Source organism: Aedes albopictus, chromosome 3 (genome assembly GCF_035046485.1).
Source record: "Aedes albopictus strain Foshan chromosome 3, AalbF5, whole genome shotgun sequence".
NCBI classification, from domain to species: Eukaryota; Metazoa; Arthropoda; class Insecta; order Diptera; family Culicidae; genus Aedes; species Aedes albopictus.
In genome coordinates, this window is record NC_085138.1 from 437,101,478 (window position 1) to 437,107,559 (window position 6,082).

A 6,082-nucleotide genomic window follows, 5' to 3' on the forward strand; every position below is an offset into this window, starting at 1 on the left:
AGAATCACCGAAGGGATTTTTAGAAAAATCCCAGGGATATTTTCCGGAAGATTTTCTGGAACTTTCCTAGTAGAATACCTGAAAGTACCACAGTGAGAATTTTTGGAGGAGTTCTAAGAGAAATTGCTGCGAGAATCGCAGCAGGAGTTGCTTGAGGAATCCTAGCCACAATTCCCGGAGGAAGGCCAATATAAGCTCCTGGAGAAATTCCATGAGAAATTTCTGGAAGAATCTCTGAATAAAATCTCTGAAGGAATTCCTGAAAGAATCACCGGAGAAACTTCTGAAAGGATCCCAGGAAGATTGTCTTGAATTATCCCGCCAGGAATTCCTACAGGAATCCCAATAGAAATTTTTAGAGGAATCCCTAGCAGAATTCCAGGAAGTATCAAAGTAAGAATTTTCAAAGAATGTAGTATGTACGACCCCATCAGAAGTTTATTGAAAGAAAAAACGGTAGGAACCATGAGGAAGCCTAGAAAAATCACTGCATGAATAGAGGTATTTCTAGAGAAATCCGTAGAGAAGTCTGTTGATTGTTCTTTCCAATATCCAAAACGCCAAAACATACATCAAGTATACAAGTAATTCTGGGTGTGCTTAAGTTTTGTTGAAATGTGCCATTAAAAAATATTAGAATAATTGTGTTAAGTTTTAAATTTTAGAAGTCTGACAAGAAAAAAAATCTAGGGGGTGCCAAATTTGTTCTAGGGGGTGCCAGGCACCCTTGGAACCCCCCCTAGCTACGCCAATGTATATCAACGTTGAATAAAATTAAATCATTATCATTATCCACTTACTTTAATTCGAATCATGCCTTTTAGATCTACTTTGCAGCACCGTAGGCACCTCCCTTATTTCCGTTCCAAGCCATAAGCCATCGCATTTTAATGAAAAGAAGCAACTTTTCTTTCACTTTGCATTCACCTGCTTCCAGGCGAAAGTAATTACACTTGAAGAAATCAGTCGCCCATGGTGGCACTCCATTTCAAGTTCATTCACGTCACCTTACCTTACGGCGATATGGCGGACGTTTCTCTTCCCACAGGATGGATTACCGTTCTGGAAGAAGGGGAGTTTTTCAACTCGGTTCCGGGACGCTTTAAATGGGTGGTGAAAATTTATGTAATGCGAAGCTGAAAACGCGTGCGTTAAGTTTCGAAGAATTTATGTTCTAATTACTAAAATTTGTTGCTCAACTCTAAACTTTCGTAATAAACAACGAGGCATCGCATTTTAATCAACTCATAAAACAATGGAAAGTCTACGTATTTCTTTCAAATCTTTTATGTAGCTGAGGTGAATTGTGAGCATCCCAAAAATTTCTGTAAAGCACAAAATTTCAACAAAATATATCTAATTTGAGTGCAAATACTCAATAGTGTACCGTTTTGATCCAATCAGATCATCCAATTTCGGGAGATGAAATGGACCGAGGAAATATATCCTAAAAGGAAGAAAAAAGGAATGCGCACTCACTGAATGGGAAGCGTTTGTGTAAGTCATCGGATTACAAATGGGGACCCATGAATTATGTATCTCTCCCTCTTCGCCTGAGGAAGCACTCATTTTTGCGCTATACACAGCATCATCGCCATTTGGGTGGACGAGCGAGCACTGTGCTGACTGGCTGGCTGGGGCGGAAGCTGGAAGCTGCGTTGGTACAGTCAGTAGTCCCTGTGTTACATTTTGGCTTATTTTTTTCCTAACCGATCTTCGAAGGCAAACGGCTATGAATGCTGTTAAACGACGTCGTTTAAGGAGAGCATATATCACTTCCCGGGAGGAATAAATTACCCATTAATACATTCTACCCCTTGGGATAATAATACCTTTTTGGCTGGGAAAGCTACACGTAGAGAGCGGGAGCCTTAGGACAGCACGTTGCGATTTTTGGTATGGCAAATCGCCATGGATTAAATTAAGTTACGCGAATCTTTTCATTGTTTTATCATGGCATTGGTTTTGTTTCCATAGTATAGATAACTCAAAAAAATTCTCATTCTTTCTATAGTAATTTTGACAACTGTTCCGTTATGGGAGGAAATGTCACATTTCCTTGAGGAATAATGATATGGCATATTTTCCGCGTGGAAAAGTGACAGCTCCATCTGATCTGATCGTTACGAAAACGTTCTTGCTTTCATAGTGGAATCGTTAATTTCTATCTGATAAATATATCTTCTTTGTTTTTAAACATTTTACCCTGTTTGCAATATCTTTTTTGTTTTTAAACATTTTACCCTGTTTTTTTGTAGTCGAGGGAAATAGTTGTGCTAAGAAATGCGTGGTACTTCCCCCCTTGTACCTTCCCCCTCTTGCTGGGAGCCGAAAATACGTGGCTTTTTAGTATTTTTTTTAAATTCCACATGTTTTTGCTCAAATTTCATCGTTTTGCTAATCAGTAACAGTTTTCTGATCCTTGACATGCAATGTTTTACTTCCCATCATAGTTCGTTGAAGTTTTGATCCCAGAGCTATTCCAAGGCCTCCAAAGTACTCCGAAGTTTGTGACACAGATCCAACATTCTTAACCAAATGTTATACACGATGAATGATCACAGAACATAGTCTACGGTACTCAAAAAGCCTCATAGCATCCCTTGAAAATTCATGGTATATAATTTGGGTGATCTACATCTACATCTTAAGTTCTACAACATCTACCACCGTTTGTGTTCACTCTGTTCAAGAAATTTAGTCACGTTGATATCCATTAAACCTCGCAATGGTACGAGCAACTTATTATTGTGGTATTGAACATTCCGTAAAATACAAATGACCTCCAATACACTTTGAAGTTGGGGTTACGATATCTACATACTGTAATTACTGTATCATGCTATAGTTGTAAACAAATTTCGTGGAATGTAGTCTATACTGCTGATGGAAGCTCAGTGTATAGCTATAATGCTTTTGGTACATTTATGGGATATTCCAGGCTTTCCAAAAGTGTTCTGGAATTGGGACTTTTATGGTCTACAGGCTCCATTCTTGTTTATCTTTACTCTATCGGCAAAATTCTTTCACGATTGTGCATCTCGTTATATAACAAGTATCTCTATTTACTGCTATTTGGATGTCCACTGGCATACAAATGGACCCAATGTATTTTGAAGTAAGGGTCGCAATATCTGTAAATATTAGCATATATTTATTGTAGCAAATAATCTACGCTACTCTTAGAGCTTCAGAGTGCAATTATGATAACTTAGCAACATTCATTTGGTGATCTAGGTCATCCAAACTGTTTTGGAATTTAGACCTTCAAGCTCTACAAGCGATAACCTCTGTTGTAACTTATAATATATTTTGAGTATTTACTTTTGTTATTTGTGCATCCACTGACATACAAATGATCTGGTATTTTGAAGTGTCACAAATTACCCAAGAATTCGTCCAGGCGTTCCTCGGAAATTTCTCCAGGAGTGCCTCAAAAATTCATCGTGATGTTTTCCGAGAATACCTCTACGAGCTCCTAGGAAATGCCCCCAGGACCTCCCGTGAAATTCTTCAGGAGTTTCCCAGCAGTTGCTCGAAAATGGCTCTACCTAGTTTCCCAGCAGTTTCTCGAATGCTGGAATTCCTTCAAGAGTTCTAAAGGAATTACTTTAAGAACCTTTCGGAAAATCCTGCAGGAGTTCCTCCGGAAGTTCCTCAGAAATTCCTCTGGAAGTTGCTACGGAATTCCTTTGGAAGTCCTCCGGAAATTTCCCGAGGAGTCCCCAAGGATTTTCCCAGGAGTTTCCTAAAAACTCCTCAAGGAAATTTTTCTAAGAGTTCCTCCAGAAATTTCTCCTGGGATTCCTCGATGAAGTTTTCCAGAGATTCCTTCAGGAATTTTCCTCGGAATTTCATCAGGGATTCCTCCAGTGATTTCTCTAGAAATTCTTCCAGGGATATCTTAAGCGATTCCTTCAGGAATACCAGGGTTTCCTTTGCGAATTTCTCCATGGACTCATCCGGGAATATATTCATACTCTTGGGACAATTCCAGGGATTTCTCCGAGAATTCCTTCAAGGATTTCTCCAGGAACTGCTTTGAGACTTCATCCAAAAGTTCCTCCAAGAATTTCTCAAAAAAATACTCCAATAATTCCTTTAAAACTTTCTCCAAAAATTATTCCAGGAATTTTTCTAAAAATTTCTCCAGATATACCTTCAGGAATACCCCCAGGGATTCCTTTGCGAATTCCTCCATGGACTCATCCGGGAATATATTCAGGTATTCCTCAAGGAATTCCTCCAGATCTCCTTCAGGAATTCATCCAAGATTTCCTTCAAAATCTAATCTAGGGATTTCTTCAGGAATTCCTCAAGGGAATCTTCGAGAATTTTCTTCGGGGATTCCTTCAGAGATTCCTCCAGAAATTTGCCCAGAAATTTCTCCAGAAATTTCTTCAGGAAGTCCTCCAGGACTTCCTCTTATAATATCTCCAGGAATTCTCCCAAAAAATCCTCAAGGAATTTATCCAAGAATTCATCCAGGAATTCCTCCAAGATATCTACCTAGAACTCTTGCAAGAATCCTTCAAGGCATTCCAAAAACTCCTACTGGACCTTCCCCAAGAATTGCACCAGTGAATTTTCTAAGATTTCTGCCAAGAATCACTTCAGGTATTTCGCCAGAAGTACTTCTAAAATTCTTCAGGAAACCTCTAGAAATTCCTCAAGAAAATACTCCTGGGACAATTCCAGGGATTTCTCCGAGAATTCCATCAAGGATTTCTCCAGGAACTACTCTGAGACTTCTTCCAAAAATTCCTCCAAGAATTTCTCAAAAAAAAAAAAATACTTCAAGAATTCCTCCAAAATTTTCTCCAAAAACTATTCCAGGATTTTTTTTTAAATTTCTCCAGATATACCTCCAAGAATCCGTCAAGAAATTTTTCCAGAACTTCTTTCAAGAATTCCTACAGGAACTCTAATAAGTCCTGGAGGACTTCCTGAAGGGATTTCTGCATATATTTCTGGGGAAATTTCTGGAGGAAACTCTGGAGAAATTCCTGGAGGAGTTTCTGGAAGAATCCCTTGAAGAATTCCTGAAGAAATCCCTGGATTAGTTGTTGTAAGAAATCTTGGATGGATTCCTCGAAGAGCTCTAGAGGAATGCCTCGAGGAATATCTGAATGAATTCCTGGATGAGTCCCTTACTGTAGCTTAAATCAATCTCTAAGAAATAACTGTCACATATTAAAATACTCGTGCACATTATTCTTCAAAAAAATTCTTGTGATATCACATAATTTTCGGTGTACATCAGTCGCGTCGTAAATGTGATGTAAAGATTACATCCTTTGCACGCAGCAAATTAGCCGCCGCAGCTTGAAAGCGGGTGTAGCAATCGCTGGAACCGAATCGACAGATGAATCATATATAAGTAAAATATTGGCATGGATTCGTACACGGATCCGTTGATTGAGAGGCACATCCCTTACCTCTCGGCTATTTCACCGAGTTAGAAGGTAGGAGATAAATATGATACTGCTTCTAGGTATCTGCTGAAATGGGTTTGTTGACACTTTCCGGTGCCAACTACGGTGTACATGGTGAGTGTGATAATTGTTGGAAAACGATGCAACAGAGTTAAATTACGTTAGAAATTGGATACGTCGCCAGAAATTACGCGCCTGAATATTACAAAGTTATTTGCTGTGTTGAAAGAAGCACAAAAGCAAACAGGTTGGTACAGATGGAGCACAACACACAAGCGTCGCAGAAAGTGTAGGTGCAGCTGTCAACTTGGGAGGAATCTCAAGAAGGAATCCTTCATAGAATGCCGGAAACTATCCCTGAATGAATCCCGGCAAGGATTGATGAAAGAACCTCGGGAGGAGTTTCTGACCGAATTCCAAAAATGTCCTGGAAAAGAAAACGTAAGAAATCTCAGGAAGAATCTCGAAAGTAATACCAGGTGAAATCCCTGAAGAATCCTGGGAGAAATCAATGAATAAATTCCGGGTGGAATCCTAGAAGGACTCCCTGGAGGAAACCTCCACACTACAGAATTCGGTAGGAAACTCTGAAGGAATCCCGGGAGGAATTCCTGGAGGTGTACTTAGAAGTATACTTGAAAGGATCT